General features: G+C 37.3%; 2 protein-coding genes across 2 annotated transcripts in view; one reads left to right on the top strand and one right to left on the bottom strand.

Annotated features, from left to right (window-relative positions):
• ASXL2 (ASXL transcriptional regulator 2) overlaps window positions 1-8,424 on the bottom strand; it is a 279,668-nt gene extending 271,244 nt beyond the window's left edge. The window contains exon 1 of the mRNA XM_057558280.1: window positions 8,420-8,424. The gene's annotated coding sequence lies outside the window, so the exon portion shown is untranslated. The remainder of the gene's footprint in view (window positions 1-8,419) is intronic.
• The window catches only part of RAB10 (RAB10, member RAS oncogene family), an 83,023-nt gene that overhangs the window by 24,867 nt on the left and 40,756 nt on the right, over window positions 1-17,400 (top strand). The window lies entirely within an intron of this gene.

Genomic DNA, 17,400 nt, shown 5'->3' with positions numbered 1-17,400 from the left:
CCCCTGCATTGGCAGGCAGATTCTCAACCACTGCACCACCAGGGAAGCCCCAGGGGCTATTCTTTGTTGCGGTGCACGTGCTTCTTATTGCGGTGGCTTCTCTTGTTGTGGAGCACAGGCTCCAGGTGCGTGGGCTTCAGTAGTTGTAGCACGCGGGCTCAGTAGTTGTGGCTCGCGGGCTCTAGAGCTCAGGCTCAGTAGTTGTGGCGCACGGGCTTAGTTGCTCCGCGACATGTTGGATCTTCCAGGAGCAGGGCTCAAACCCTTGTCCCCTGCATTGGCAGGCGGATTCCTAACCACTGCACCACCGGGGAAGTCCCTGCAGTTATGAATAACGTGTTCTACAATCATTCCAAGTATATTTTTTGTTGTATAGGGTTTTTTTTTTTTTTTAAGCTTAGTGGAAATACTAAGAATGTATGTCTTACCATGACATCTGTACTCCGCTGGAATTTGTATCTTCATTATCACTAAGGGAAAAAAAATTGTCTTCAATGTTACATATATTTTTAACTCAATTCACAGTAGCATTCACAGTAATATCAGATGTTTCACCTTCAACAGAATGAACTTACAGAAGCTTTACTCTTATTATTATTTATTTACCCACAACACTTTATAGGGGAGAGGTGTGCCTAGTAAATGGGAGTATGGCAAAACCAATAGTTGCTCAAGTTCTGATTCTCTAGTGTTTTCATGATGAGTCACCTTGTGAAACAAAACCTCTTTAGAATAAAGTCTCCAGTTTTTTACCATGTGTCTTAAAGTGATTTCTGTTCCTGTTTGTTGCTCACGTAAAGGCTTGTTTGGTGTTTTTAGAAAACACTTGTAATGACCCTGGGACTGACTTTGAAAATACAGTATTTTCAAAATTTTAAAAAGTGCAAATAACCATTTTGCCATAATGTTCATATATAACTAACTTCTTAACATGTAGTTTTCAAATTACATTCTGTTTTCAGTGCCAAAAGCTTAATTTTCATTCCATAAATTGGACAAAGTAAAACATGCCATTAATGGGATGATGGTTTTTCTATTTGAAACATGACTATCTCTTTGTCAAGTTATTCTGCTAATGAAGCCAACAGATTAATAATTATTGATTCATTAAAAATTTTTTTGAGTGACAAGAAACTTGGAATTGAAAAAATGAAAAATTAATTTAGAGGAACAGTCATTTGACCTAAATTAAGTCATGCTTCACAGAATGTTTGTAATGGCATCTTTTGTAGCTGCATGTGTTATTGTCATCTTCAGACACAGTGTTACAGTAACTACTACCTTCTGAATTAAATGCTGATGCTGCATCAGATTTTTTTCTTCTTGTCAGTATTATCACTTTAAACATAAACTTTTTCTGAGTAAATTGCTGCCTAGAGGGCTTACTGCAAAATATATAGATTGATTGTAGATATACATTGTATAATATAAAATTATCGTAGCAAAAACATTTTTACTCTCTGTATACTTTATAAAAGAAACATTTCATATACACATATAATTTTCCATGTTTCCCATTTATCCCACTGACTGGTGACCTGATGACTTCTTGCATCTTGTTGAGGCAGCAGCTTCAAACTCTCTTCCCAGCATCTGTTAAAACCAGAGGGAATTGAGGACTTCCTAGGTGGTCCAGTGGTTAGGACTTGGCACTTTCACTTCCATGGCCCTGGGTTCAATCCCTGGTCTGGGAACTAAGATCCTGCAAGCAGAGCGGTGCGCCACCCCCCTCCCCCCACCAAAAAAACCCAACCCCCCCCCTCAAAAAAAAAACAGGGAACTGGCTGCCTTTTATTACACTTTGTCAGCTTGCTATGCTGGAAAGGGAAATGTCAGTCATTTTGCATTTGTAAAGGGTTGGGAAAGAGCAACAGGTTATCACTGGTTATCTTTTTAGATGCAACCATGTGTTAAAAAGTGATAACTGTTTACACTGGACATTTGTCTCACATAACTACTTGGTAAGACCTTGGCAGAAGTTAGTAGCAATTCAAGGTCTGCCAAACCCTCTCCACATACTTTAACGCAGCTTTGTTAAAAATATGAAATCTGAGACAGTAAATTTGGACAGGACATTGGGAAACATGACAAATGAAGACTGTTTTGGTCAAACAGACTTAATGATCACCATACTTGCAGCAATTTGGTGGGGGTGATGTGATGCATATTCATCAAACAAAAACACCAAACCAGAGTAATCTCTAATTAGATAATTACTAGGAATACAAAATATATTGTGAAATTAGAATAAACAGGTTCTTAATCTGTTTCAGGGAATGGGGAGGCAGCTCATGGAATTCGGTCCTGAGGAATTGGAATTTATGCTGCTATCTGAGATATTATTAGAAGTTAGGTAGGAGAAAAGAGTGAGAAGGAAGAACATTTCAGACAGAGGAAATAGTCAGGAAAAGGTCCTTGGTGAGTAAAGAAGCTTATCTAGTTCAAAGAACGAAAAGGTCTGTGTTGCAGGTATGAGTCAGGTAAGGTGAGCAGAGCAGTAGATGTTGAAGAGGTGGGCGTTGGCCAGATCATCCGGAGCCTGGTAGTCCATGCTAACGATTTGAATTCCAGTGAAGGTCTAAGCAGGTATGTGATGTGGTCAGATTCAGCTTTAAAAGGATGGTTGGCCCAGACAATGTGCAGAATGTATTGGATTTGGAATTTTCTAGTGAAAGACTTAACAAAGGTGTGTTTAAACTCTTGTTTGTGTATTGAGTGATTTAATCTTTAAGGATCATGATAGAGTATATGTGAAAGTGCCTATTGGTGACTGACAATGAGCCTTTAATTTTTTGGAAATAGTCTTTTAGTGCCCAAGTATATGTGAGCCAGGGGACAGAATTCTAATCATGGTTAATTTGCTCTGTGAGCTTGAGCAAGTAATTTAACCTCTGAGCCTCTTGCTTTATCTGTAAATTGGGCATGTTAGAGAAATGTGTGTTTAACCTAATTGTGTTAATCGCTTAACTCATATTGGGCTGAGTCTTGCTGAGTCATTTTCTCAGACTGACTATGTGGGCAAGGCTTAATAAAGGCCAGTTAAACTTAATGATATCTCATACCTCATCTGTAGAAGTCAGGGGAAAGAAACAGTCGTTGTGTGTATGTTTTATTTATTGTTTTTAATAAAAGGGTTTTTTGCAGAGCAGTTAGCGTGTCAATTCATGCAGATTCGTTGTTGAGGAGAGAGAATACAGTACACTATAGCTAGGGGACAGGACTACTGAGGCACCTCCTTGTATTTTAAATTTAAGAATTTCTGATTTGCCTTATGCCTGTTACGTCTATAATCTCATACATTTTTTAAAAAATTTGAGCTGCTAATACATTCTTAGTGTCTAATGCAGCCTCTTTTTCCCTCTAAACAGCATTGAGATGCTTTGGAATTTTTTGCCCCAAAAGTTGGCTTTAATAGAAGTGGTTTAAATTTTCTGCAGCAGGACCGTGGCTGAAGCTAGTGGTCCTGTCACCAGTAGCAAGCACCTACCTAGTAGCATCAGTAAAACTGCATCTTTGTCTCTGTAAATAAAAACCATAATCCTAACTGTCCCTGGAACTGTTGGATTGCAGTGTTCCAGCATTTACAGATTTATGTTTTTCCATAATTTAAACTTTTTGAGGTGTATCTTGAAGATATTAATGTATTAGATAGGTGTTTAAAAAGGTGTTTAAAAAACTTTGCTCAGATAGCTTTGTTGGTAACAGTCTGGAGCATTGTACTTCATTGCATGTTAGTCTTAGATTTCTCTTTACTTTTCATTGCTTGTTATATTGAGCCATAGTGGACGTGTAAGCTACAAGTATTCTATGAGAGCTCCTTGATTTTTAATGCTTGGGCCCTTGAACTTGAAGCTACGTATCCTTGGCTTTATCACGGAAGTTGGTCTTCTTGGCTTTGTTTCTCTTTTTCTGTGTTTGACTTCCTGGCTTTTTCACAGAGTGTAGAGGACTTGTTTTTGGCTCTTCTGGGAAGTTCAGAAATTCGAGCTTGCTTCAGAAGGATAGGCTAGAGAGCTCAATAAGATTTGGTGGGGAAGACTAGATCAAATCATGAAGTTGTGATTTGAGCAAAACAGTATTAAATATGGTTTTATCTGTTTGTGTGTGTGTTTTACCATTTTAAAAAACATTAAGTTTTCACAGTCACTTAATAGAGTGACTGTACATCTTTTTGAACCTCAAGGACTTATTTTTTCCTTTTTGGAATTGATTTTTTTAATATATATAAATTTACTTATTTTTGGCTGCGTTGGGTCTTCGTTGCTGCATGCGGGCTTTCTTTAGTTGCGGCGAGAGGGGGCTACTCTCTGTTGCAGTGCACAGGCTTCTCATTGCGGTGGCTTCTCTTGTTGCGGAGCATGGGCTCTAGGCTTGTGGGCTTCAGTAGTTGTGGCTCACGGGCTCTAGAGCGCAGGCTCAGTAGTTGTGGCGCATGGGCTTAGTTGCTCTGCAGCATGTGGGATCTTCCCAGACCAAGGCTCGAGCCCATGTCCCCTGCATTGACAGGCGGATTCTTAATCACTGTGCACCAGGGAAGTCCTCCTCATCTGTTTTTTTAAAAAAAGGAACCAGTGAAATACATAATGAAAGCGTCTAACATTGTATGGCATGTAAATTATCAACAAATGTTAGTGTACCTCCATGGTTCTCAAAATTTGGATCTCCACTGACCCCACCTGGGGATCTTTTTTGACCAGATAGTCAAAACTATTTTCATATTAATTCTAAGATGTTATTTGCCATTGTCATCACGGTACAGAAACAATGGTATGTAAAATTGCTGGTCTTAGTGTGAACAAGACAATGGCACCAAGCTGGCCTAGTTAGTTATTGTATTCTTCACCACCATGGACTCAAACAGGAGAAAACAAAGCTTAATTTCACTTAAAAATGTCCTTGATGAAGCGGAAAGAATTTTCAGTTTTATTAAATCTTGACGCATGAGCACACATCTTTTTTCTGTGACAAAATGGGAAGTAAATGTAAAATACTTCTGCCTCATTCTGTGACAGTGATGGTTGTCTCAAGGAAAAGCACTTGTGAAATTGTTTAAATTGGCCACCTTTTTCAGGAACTCGATTTATTCTTGAAAGAAAACTGGCATCGTATGGTTATTCAAACGAGTATTTGGCAGATACTTTCTCAAATGAATGAAATGATAGTATTTGTTGCCAATGATAAATTCATGCTTTTAAATGAAAATTAGAATTTTGGAAAACTTGGGTCTGCCTCCATGAGCTTGACAGCTTTCCAGTTCTTAGAGATTCTCCTGATGAGGTCCATGGTGATATTAATGAATATGATTTTTTTCATATTGTGTAATGAGATGTGTCAACATTTGGAACTTATGTTGTTAAGCTTAGTGAACTGATGTTTTCCAAAAAATTAATGTTTTATATGTTATAAAATCATGCATGGATAAAAAGATCCACTCCAAGTGTAAAGTAACTGATGGATTTAATGTAATAGAATATGAAAAATTCATTGACATGGTTTAAGGTTCCACATTGCAACTAATCTTTAAGAAAGTACCATTTGTTGAGTTTGGTGGTGTCAAAGAAGAATATTTAGGGTGATCTGAAAAGGCTCTTAAAATATTCTTCCTTTTTCCAGCTACATATCTGCATGCAACTAGACTTTTCTTCATATACTTCATATTCTTAATGCGTTTCAATCAGAAGAGCATATTGCAACAGACTGAATGCCGAAGTAGATGTGAAAATTGTGGTCTGTTAAGCTGGACATTAAAGTTACAAAACTATAAAATCATGCCACTCTTCTCACAGTTTATTTTTGTTTTGGAGAATATAAGTTATTTTTCATAAATATGTTATTTATGGGTTTGTTGTTATTTTAAAATATATTAATAAATATTTTTAAATGTTTCTTAGTTTTAATATCTAATGTGGTAAATATAAATTGATATAATCCACATAAACAAAAGCTTGTTGGGCTCTTTAGTAATTTTAGAAGTATAAAGGGTTCCTCAGCACAAAAAGTTTGAGTCCTGGTGGTCTACCTATTTCATTGCTTCTATGTATGGTCGATCCTAACTCAGTTTATAATCTAGTAGGATAGAGTGACACAAAATGAAAAGTCAGATGGTAGGATAATGTATGAAATAATGGTACTGAGGAAAGTCACTTAAAGGGAATCCATTCAAAACAGTAAAAGAAATTTCCTAACAAGTAATGGAAAACAGACAAAAATGTTGGGAAATTGTTGAGAAATAAAATTAAAACTTATGAAACCTAGTTTGTTTTGTCTTGTATTTGACAAAATTTAGATTATAATTTTGATTCCTTGTTACTATTTGGCACTGAGAAAAAGAATCTAACGTTGGAAGTGTTGGCATACTTTTTCTGACAAAATTATATAAATAAAATCCTTGAATCTTATTTTTGACTTTTATAGTATGAACATAAAAAGCCATTAAAAACACGTTTAAACAATATGGAATAACAGGAGATTAAAATAGGGCAGAGGGATCCAACAAAGAAGCTATTCTAACTATGAAAAATACATTAAGTCCATGGCAGTATCTCAGACTGTTTTATTTTGAAGTGATATTACCTCAATTCGCCCAAAAAAGTAACACAATAACATACTGTTATGATTACAATTTGTTTAAAAAATAAACATACATAACACCTTCAAAAAAAAAAAGTTTGAGTCTTAACTCATTTCTTCAAGGGACTCTCTTAATCCTTTGTTCATATAATATTTTTAATATAAATTTATTTATTTAATTTATTTATTTTTGGCTGCGTTGGGTCTTCGTTGCTGCCCACGGGCTTTCTCTAGTTGCGGTGAGCAGGGGCTACTCTCATTGCGGTGTGCGGACTTCTCATCCCGGTGGCTTCTCTTGTTGCAGAGCACGGGCTCTAGGCACGCGGGCTTCAGTAGTTGTGGCACATGGGCTCAGCAGTTGTGGCTCGAGGGCTCTAGCATGCAGGCTCAGTAGTTGTGGCGGACAGGCTTAGTTGCTCCGCGTCATGTGGGATCTTCCTGGACCAGGGCTCGAACCCGTGTCCCCTGCATTGGCAGGTGGATTCGTTACCACTGTGCCCCCAGGGAAGTCCCTGTTCATAAAATTTTAATTTTAGGCCCACTTGTGCTGCCATCTTTATCTATTTCTGTTTATATGTTAACTATCCACTCCTTTGTTTGTCAGTGACTTATTTCTTCCCTATCATTTTTCAGTGCATCTTTTACTGGATTTCCAGTCTCTCTTTATAATTAGGTTTACACTATATTATTAGAACATCTGGTAAGAGACATACCAACGATGTCTATGTGATGGCTGAGGGATAGATGCTAGTAAGTTGTGTATTTATTAGTATTTTCATGGTGTTATAACTTTACCTTCTTTTTACAGCCTTGTGACTTGGAATCTATCAGTAGACAAGGAAGACTTCCGTAGGCATGCATGGAATCACACATGTTTCAGGAAATGTAAAGAGCAAATGAGGGTACTCCTTTCAGGAAGTTTGGAATTAATGCTTTCTGTATTGTTATTACAATTGTTAATTTCTGTTTGATTTAGAAATAGTTAATTTTAACAGTGTATTAGTAGAATGTTTTTAGCAGTCTAGGAGCTCTCAAATAGAAAAACAATTCCTTATTCTGTGTTTACAGTGAAAGATAACCAAGGTAACCAATTAATGGGAGGTTGATACAAACCAATATGAGTTAGAAATGGGCTTGAAGTTCTTAGATTTGTGACTATCATCATCGTTCTGTAGCACAAAGAGTAGAAGAAGAAAGAGCAGTTGATGAAAGTTATGGAATGGAGAGATTAAGAGTTGAGTGACTGAATGAATCCTTGGATTTTTAAACTAATTCCAGAGGCTATAAACTGGAATACTTTCTTTGTTCTGCTATGTAGTAATCTTTTGGTAGTATAGTAGTAGACAGAACTTTGTATTGGAGACAGAAAACTAGCTTTGGTAACAATAAATTTTTTTAATAGGCAAATGACTTCATATCTTGGCCTTCGTTTCCTGTCTAATAAAATTGATATGATCTAACACTTAGGCTAACTAATGTGCTGGGAGCTGTACTAGGGGGTTTATATGGATTGTCTTTCTGGTTCCTGTATTAGCATGGTCTGAGAGATGGTTTGTGCAGTCCTACATATAGAGAGATAGCAGTGTACCAGCAGTAGTGCCTCTATGAGAGAATGAAGCAACATTTCTTTAAGAGATTTGGAGGAAAGTGACTTAACTGATATGCAAAATAACTTATATACTACTTTGGGGCTTCAAAAGGGAGCAGTAAAGTGAAAGGCTATGATAGCAATGGTAGTGTTACACTGATTGGATCTTGAGGACTCTTAAATCTTTCCACCTTTTCTTTGTCATCTATCACCTCTGGAAACAACATAAGATTGGTCCTGTAAAGGAGGGAGAACCATTGGTCTGATTTCTTGCACAGGCATTCTGTAAGTTACAGATTTTATTTTTCAAGGTAAAAAACAGAAGCGGTGGCATTCATAGTTAAGAGGGTGGACTTTGGAGTCAAACTGACGGAGTTAAAAAGCCAGTCTTAGTAGCCATGTGTAAATGAGCCTTGGGTAAATTACTTATCCTCCTTGTGCCTTAGTTTTTCTCATCCACAAAACCCTAAGAGCTACTATGAGGATTAAATGAGTCAATGGGTGTAAAGTGCTTGTGTCTGGCACATAGTAAGCAGTATATAAGTGTTAGATAAAACAAAAGTAGTAACAAAAGCCAGGGACCTCTGGGAGGAATAAGAAGTTGGGGCCAAAGGCAGAGGTTCTTCTCCCACATTTGTTGTGAGTGGAAACTGAGATTAATTTGGAGGTCTTGAAGAGGCATGCCTGGTTCTAAATTTTGAAGCAGCTACATGCAGCAGTGTGAGAGTACAGGCTTCCTAGACAGTAGAAGAAAAAAGATGCCAAGATGAGATAATTGAAAGTGGAATATTGCTAAGGAATTAGAGAACATTATGCTTAAATTTTATTAGTACATCCCTTTTCCCCACGTCAAACATTCTTAACAAGCCATGTCTCCTAAATTCTTAAGTGCCAAAAGTAGAACTATCCTTTATTTTCCAGTAGGGAAAACAGTCCTCATCTCCTCCATTAAGTCATTTATTGCCTGATGCCATTTGAAGATCCTTCCCATCCACCTCCTCCCGGTTCTCTGTTGGAATGAAATGGTTTTGTGCTTTGGCTGGCAGTGTCCTGAGTGGATCAGCACAGATTTAACTTGTTTAAGCAGATGTTTTTGTCTCTCTGATAAATAAGCTAGAGAAGAGGGTTGCTTGAAAGGTTTTTTTGTTTTTGTTTCTTAAGACTAAAAAAAGGAGGACTTCCCTGGTGAGGCAGTGGTTAAGAATCCGCCTGCCAATGCAGGGGACATGGGTTCGAGCCCTGCTCTGGGAAGATCCCACATGCTGTGGAGCAGCTAAGCCCGTGCGCCACAACTACTGAGCCTGTGCGCCTAGAGCCCGTGCTCCGCAACAAGAGAAGCTACCGCAACAAGAGAAGCTACTGCAACAAGAGAAGCTACCGCAATAAGAAGCCTGCTCACCCCAACGAAGAGTAGCCCCTGCTCGCCGCAACTAGAGAAAGCCCGTGTGCAACAGCAAAGACCCAACGTGGCCAAAAATAAATACATTAAAAAAATAAAAAGACTAAAAAACGAAAAACATTAAATAAAACCTCATCTGAAATCTAAAGGGGAGGAGGACTTAAGGATTTGGAGAAGTCAAGTAAATTAGCAGGAATTTAAAGTGGCTTTGTTTTATCTAATACAGAATAAACAAATGCCATTGCAAAGTATTATTCTGATGTAAAAATTTCGTGACCAACTAACAAGTTGTCATATTACTTAGAGAGTAATAAGCATTATTCATTAATAAGTTTGAAACAGTTGATCAACAAGTCCTAGATTCTGAAGATTTGGTGGCCTTTAAAGATAGTATATGAACTCATTTTAATGATTTAGAAAACCTTTTAATACTTGAAAAGTTGCAAATATCCATAAAAGGGGAAGGAAGATAGAAAGCAACAAAGGGTTAGAAGATAAGTGAGCAAGTTCTGGAAAAATTGAGAACAATGTTGCTGACTTGAGATGCTGCTTGGAATACAGTTTGGTCTGGATCAAGGAGGTATCAGGAGAATAAGATAAGGGCAGGCCAAAAAGAGGAGAGACAGTTTGACTCACTAATGGCAAAGCGTTAAGACTGGGAGAAGGCTGAAATTGGGTAGCTAGAGTAATGTTCAGAACCAATGTAATAGCTTAATTGAGGGCTTTTTATGCACCATCCTAGACTTCTTACACATTAATCCTCATGTAATCCTTATGTAATCCTCACAGCATACTGGTGATAGAAATTTTAATTCCTGTTGTGGATGGGGGAAACAGGTCTAGAGAGGTTAAAAGTTTCACCCAGTGCAACACAGCTAGTACGTGGCAGAGTCAGAGAGCATGTTTGTCTGTATCCTCTTAATCACTGTGGTCCATACTGCCTTTCTTTTCTTTTTTTTTTTTTTAATTAATTAATTAATTTATTTTTGGCTGCATTGGGTCTTTGTTGTTGGGTCTTTGTTGCTGCACACGGGCTTTCTCTAGTTGCGGCAAGCGGGGGCTACTCTTTGTTGCGGTGCGCGGGCTTCTCATTGTGGTGGCTTCTCTTGTTGCAGAGCTCGGGCTCTAGAGCACAGGCTTCAGTAGTGGTGGCACGCGGGCTTAGTTGCTCCGCGGCATGTGGGATCTTCCTGGACCAGGGCTTGAACCCGTGTCCCCTGCATTGGCAGGTGGATTCTCAACCACTGCACCACCAAGGAAGTCCCCATACTGCCTTTCTTAATTCCTAAAGTTAATTCACTGTCAGCCCTAACCTTATATTTGCTTATTGATGTGTAGTGTATAACCTAACAGATCATCAATATGATTGGAGTAGTTTGGGAGGGATCATGATGGTTATTTGAGGCAGAGTTACTCTTGATGCTGTGGTACCAAATAAGAACATATGAAGATACCGTCATGTTCTAGAGAACACCACCTTCTGGAAGGTGCCTCCAAAATTTTGAGTAGTGGAAGTAGCAACAAAAGCAGCTAATGGTGTTTTATCACAGAATCTACTTGCTCAGTTCTTTGACATGAAAAAAGTTTCTCTTTCCTTTTTAGAAAAGTGTCAAAGGAGCATTATAAAAGAAGCTCAGGAATAAAGGAATGGAGGAAGTTCATTAGGGACTCAAGGAGTTAACTACACATGCCAAATTTAAAACTACCTCTGGAAATGTATGACTCCAATAAAACAAATCTTATGACTTCTGTGAAACAAAGCAAAACTTATTAATTTCTACTATACTAATTTTGAATTCAGAATAATTAAGACATATTAAGTGGGTTGTGTTTTACTTTTTCAGAGCGTTTGAGTTTTCAGAAATTGTGTGAGATGTACATGTGAATTGGTTATATTTTTTTCATTTTTACCAAATTTCATAGGTGGTAAAATGCAAATTCTAAGTAAATATTTAAAATGCCACATGGATATTACAAATATAGGTATTAAAGGAAACTAAATTTTCAAATAGGAAAACTTATTCTGGCAGGTCGAGAAAAGGCATCACATCTTTTGTGTATAGAGAAACATGTTAATTTTCTGTTTTTGTGGTATTGCTTCTCTTGCTTTTATATTACTGTCTATAAACTGATGTGGAATTTGTCAGATTTCCCAGCTGTCTTTTCCAGCTATATTACTTGTGAGAATCCTAATGACTTTATGAATTAGAGGAGTGTCTCTAAAATTAGTGCATAACAAATAAGACTTTCTTCATCCTGACTTACAGATACAGCAGTTCTTGGGCTTTATTATATATTACCGTGTGATGTCAGCTTCTTTGGTTTACTTGGATGAAATTATTTTTTGTTAGAATGACTTTTGTTGGCATCTGTAATGTAATTTTAAGGTAATATAATGTACAGATACTTTAGCTACTTCGGTTTTTTAAAGTCTATGAATGAGATATAAGAGCAATATGCAGAAATGAAATGTATTTATATACACTGGCAATGAAACATCCAAAAATGAATTTAAGACAATAATTCCATTTACAGTGGCATCAAAAGAAACCAGTATTTAGGAATAAATTTGGCAAAAGAACTGCAAGACTTGCACACTGAAAACACTGTTGAAAGAGCTTAAAGAAGATCTAAGTAAATGGAAAGATTACCCCACTGTTCATGGACTGGAAGACAATATTAAGATGGCAGTACTACCCAAATTGACCTACATATTCAGTGCAATTCCTATCAAAATCCTAGCTAGCTTGTTTGCAGAAGTTGACAGGTGGCCCCTAAGAGTCATGTGGAAATAGAAAGGACTCAGAGTAGCCAAAATTACCTTGAAAAGAAGTACAAAGTTGGAAGATACACTACCTGATTTCAAAACTTAAAGCAAAGCTACAGTAATCAAGACAGTGTGGTACTAGTGTTAAGACAGACATACAGATCAATGGACTAGAGTGGAGAGTTCAGAAATAAACCTTTACATTCTGGTCAATTGATTTTTGTTAATTTGATATTAAGTACTGCAAAATACTGTCCTTTCCAATTCACCCTTCTGTCTCTACCCTCTCAACTTCCTTCCATTACTTAAATCAACAGGTGTTTATTGTGAGCGCATAGGACTAGGATGACTTCTCAGGTGATTTATTCACATACATCTGGCCTGACAGAGCTGGCTTGTACTCTAAGGACTTGTATCCTAGAAGAATGCCAGCTTTTAACAGCAGTTAGAGAAGAATGGTGAATAAGTATGTATATGAAATATATACATTTATAACTCAGTATCAGTGTTGCTCTTGCTGGTGGCTAGATTTGGGATAGTAAAAGAAAAGAATTCGCTATTTAATAATTATATAATGAAAGAAAGCTAATTACAAAATCGGGTACAAAATCCAGATTACTTTGGCTTTGTTTCTTCACTCTGTAGTGTCAGACTGCCAGTATATCATAATGAAGATATGTGAGAAATATTATCTGTCACAGGTGGAGAAAGAATAATAGCTGGATTGTTTCTGAACTTTGTAATAAACTTTAAAAAAAAAGTCTCATTTGATTAAAAAAAAAACTTCCTTGGCTCAGATACTTTAATTTCAGACTTAGCAAGTTTTCAGTAAATAAAAATTGGCCCTAAAACCTGGAAAGAATTGATAGTGTAGTGTACCAATACTTTAAGTTACAACCCTCTGGAACAATAGAAGGTGGGGGGACTGGGGCAGAGGCTATGAACTCCCTGAAATTCTACTTACAAATTTTGTATGTATGCACATTGGTGTGAGGGCATGTGCAAAGGATCCATGATTTTCATTAGGTTCTCAAATGATTTGGAACATATCCCAAAAAAGATTAAGGATTGCTTAAACCTTTAAAAGACAATAAAGCTGTTGAGAACTTTTACTTCTGGACATTACAGAGTAATTTACTGGTACCAGATTAGCCCTCTGGCCATAAATAAGGAGGAAACTGGACAAAACACATTCAACAGGCAGGGCAGGACTGCATTCCCTGAGAGAAGGAAAATAAAATTCAGCCCTGCGAATCTCACAGGCTTTCTTTCTGAAACTAGATTCCAGTTAGAATCTAAGCAGGGTGAGGCAGTCTTGTTGGGCCAAGGAGGTAGAAGTCAGAGAATAGACTTGGGAGGCTGGAATTTGCGGGGGTGATTACCATAGAAGATGGGGTTACACAGACAGTGAAATCCAGAAATCTGCAGAGGAGTTCCTTTGACTCTTTGGCTGGATACTAAGCTGGGTGGAGCTCCATAGGCTGGGCAAAGAACAACTAACTATTAGAGGAACAACTACCAGAGACTTGGTAGAAGTATTGGGACTTAATGTTGGGTTGTGAGACATTTCTAGTTTTGACCAGCCAGAATGGAGAGACTTTGTGGAATATCAGAACCATTTGGGAGAGTCCCCAGATATGGTACTCCTTAGGAGTAGGGCCAAAGTAACTTTAGAAAAGAGGCTACTCAAGTCCCACCTTAAAACTGTGCTGAAAAATAGGCCTCAAAAGGATTAAGCTGATTCTCAACTAATTTAGCTGCCCACCTGAACAAAACTCAACATGTAAGAAACCCATTGAAGCATTTAAAGGAAGCATGAACGTGAGAGAAATGTAAGATGTAAAAAAGATCTGTTAGAACTCCTAGAACTGAAAAACACAATATCTGAAATGAAAAATTCAGCTGATGGGCTTAACAGCAGATTAAAAGAAGAAAAGACACTGCAGAAGAAAAGATCAGTGTAAGGTAATAGAAACTGTGCAGAATGAAACACAGGGGGAAAAGTCTGGGGAAAAAAGGGAGAGAGCCTCAGTGATGTGTGGGACATTATCAAGCAGTCTCATGCATGTGCATTTGGACTCCAGGACGGTAGGTGGGGGTCCTGTGGTTGCAGAAGAAGTATTTGAAGAAATAATGGCTGAAAATTTTCCAAGTAATGACGAGAACTATAATCCCATAGACTTTATGAACCTAGGTAGGAGGAACATAGAGAAAATCACAGTGAGACACGTCCTAATCCAGTGGCTAAAAACCAGTTACAAAGAGAAATCTTAAGAGAAGCCAGAGGGAAAAAAGACCACATTACATATACAGAGGGACAAAGATAAGAACAGCTGTTGACTTTTCATGAAACAATATAAGCCAACAAATGAGCAACATAACCACACTAAGGAAGAAGAAAAGAATAATCAAAATACCTTTAGAAAACAGTATTTGATTAGCTATTGTAAGAGTAAAGATAAAAAGGACTGTAAACATGCATTTTGGTAAATCTGATTTCTCACAAGGGTATGGGTTAGCAAGTTGGAAACTGTATATACTAGGAATGAACATACAAGTAAATATATTTTAGATGAGAGCCAGGTTTCTATTGTTAAAGAGGTTAAGGAAAGGAAGAAGACTAGAAGGAACTCTGTGATGTTGAATTGGAATCAGAATTATCAGTATGAACTCATGGTTTTATATATTATACCTGCAGATGGTTGTAGAAATACAGGTGTGTGTATATGCATGGATTAGTGTACATAAATATATTTTCTCACTCTGTCCTCTGGGAATGCCTAGAAGAAGCAGTGAGCATACCTAGTGCCCAGATCTTGGACTCTACATTCAGTTTTTCAACAAAAGGAACCAGGACTCTTAAAAAGAACTGACTGATTCCAGAACTGGGATATATGGGAGCATCTTTAGTGCCAGAAAATGAAGAAGTGCTCAGAAAAGGATGGGATATGTCAAAAGTATTTAAGAACCGGGCTTCCCTGGTAGTTCAGTGGTTAAGAATCCGCCTGCCAATGCAGGGGACACAGGTTCGAGCCCTGGTCTGGGAAGATCCCACATGCCGTGGAGCAGCTAAGCCCGTGTGCCACAACTACTGAGCCTGTGCTCTAGAGCCCGTGCCCCACAACTACTGAGCCTGCGCTCTAGAGCCCTCGAGCCAGAACTATTGAGCCTGCGGGCCACAACTACTGAAGTCCACGTGCCTAGAGCCATGCTCCGCAACCAGAGAAGCCACCGCATGAGAAGCCCGTGCACCGCAATGAAGAGTAGCCCCTACTCGCTGCAACTAGAGAAAGCCCGCGTGCAGCAACGAAGACCCAACACAGCCAAAAATAAATAAATTAATCAAAAAAAAAAGTATGTAAGAACCAGCCTGAAAGAGCTTCTAATGTCCAAAGCTGCAATGAAATAATTATAATATTGCATTACTACCAATAGAATAAAATAGCCATTAGTCCATATTGGTATGTATAAAACAAACAGGTAGGTTGGTAGGTAGAAGGGACAAATCATAAATGAAGAATTCCAATTAATAAGTGTAAAACCGTGACTGAAACAAAATCACCATTAGGCAAATACTGCAGTAATAGTTGTCACAGGCAGTCCAGTGATGGAAGGTAAAATCAGTGGGTGAAGGTACGATGAGAAACATTTGCATAGTCTCAAAGTATTTTCTCCTAGAAATTATTGATTACAAAGGGAAAAACAGCAAATTTACAGTGGAGAGAAGCTCTGTAGATACCACCTTAACTAAGTTATTAAGGTTAATATCATAGAACGAAGACATCCACAATATATACTTGATACAATGAACCAAGAAAGGCAAAACATTACATCTGTGGTGTTTTGTGGTATTCTTATCAAAAAATGCAAAACCTTACTCTAATTATGAGAAGACAGCAGACAAACCCAAATTGAGGGAGAATTCTACAAAATACCTGACCAGTATTCTTCGAAAGTATCAAGGTCATGAAAGACAAGAAGAGACTGAGTAACTGTCACAGATTGGAGGAGACTAGGGACGTATGACAGCTAAATACAAAGTGGGAATCTGGATTGGATTCTGGAATACAGTGACATTAGTAAAAAAAAAAAAAAAACACAACTGGTGGATTAGGTCTGTAGTTTGCATTGTACCAGTGTTACTTTCTTGTTTCTGATAAATGTACTATGGTTATGTAAGTGTTAACATTAGGAGAAGCTTAGATGAAAGGTATATGTGAACTCTGAGCTATTTTTGCAACTTTTTTGTAAAATAATTTCAAAATAAAAAATTTCTTAAATCTATAGTTCTCCCCAAATTGGGGAGTTGGAGAAAGAAACAGTGCAATCCAGAAGACAGTGAAATTACATATTTAAAGTTCTGAAAGGAAAAAACTATCAAGTTAGAATTTAATCCTAACAAAAATATCTTTCAAAAATGAAGTCAAAATAAAGACATTTTCCATACAAAAGCTGAGAGAATTTCTTGCCGGCAGTCTTGCACTATTACAAATGTTAAAGGAAGTTTTTCAGGCTGAAGAAAATCATTCCAGATGGAAACTCAGATCTGCACAAAGGAATGAAGAGATTAAGAAATGGTAAATATGTGGGGAAATATAAAACACTTCTTTTCTCATTTTAGTTTATTTCAAAGACAATTGACTATTTAAAGCAAAGATTTTTATGTTTTATAGGATTCATAATATTTAGCAAATGTAGAAGTGTAACATGTAGAAGAAAAAAGATTTTTTAAATAGCCCAGTAATAGGAGAAAATGGAAGTATACTGCTATAAGTGTCTTATATTAATACCAGAAGTGGTATAATACTGTTTGAAGGTAGACTGTCCTAAGTTAAAAATGTATATTATAAATGCTAGTGCAACCACTTAAAAAAATTAGGTATATCTAATAAGCTATTAATCATAAAAAAGCTCAAATGACTATTAATATTTGACAAAATAGATTTCAGAGTGAGGGATAAATACAGACTTTACAGTAATACAGACTTTTCAGAACAATAAAGTTGTCAATTTATCATATTTATATACCTAATAACAGTTTCAAAGTACCTGAAGCAGAACCTGACAGAATTGGAA

The sequence above is a fragment of the Balaenoptera acutorostrata genome, chromosome 12, assembly GCF_949987535.1.
Source record: "Balaenoptera acutorostrata chromosome 12, mBalAcu1.1, whole genome shotgun sequence".
In the NCBI taxonomy this organism is placed as follows: domain Eukaryota; kingdom Metazoa; phylum Chordata; class Mammalia; order Artiodactyla; family Balaenopteridae; genus Balaenoptera; species Balaenoptera acutorostrata.
Note: the sequence above shows the minus strand (reverse complement) of the source record. Positions and strands in the feature narration are given on the sequence as shown.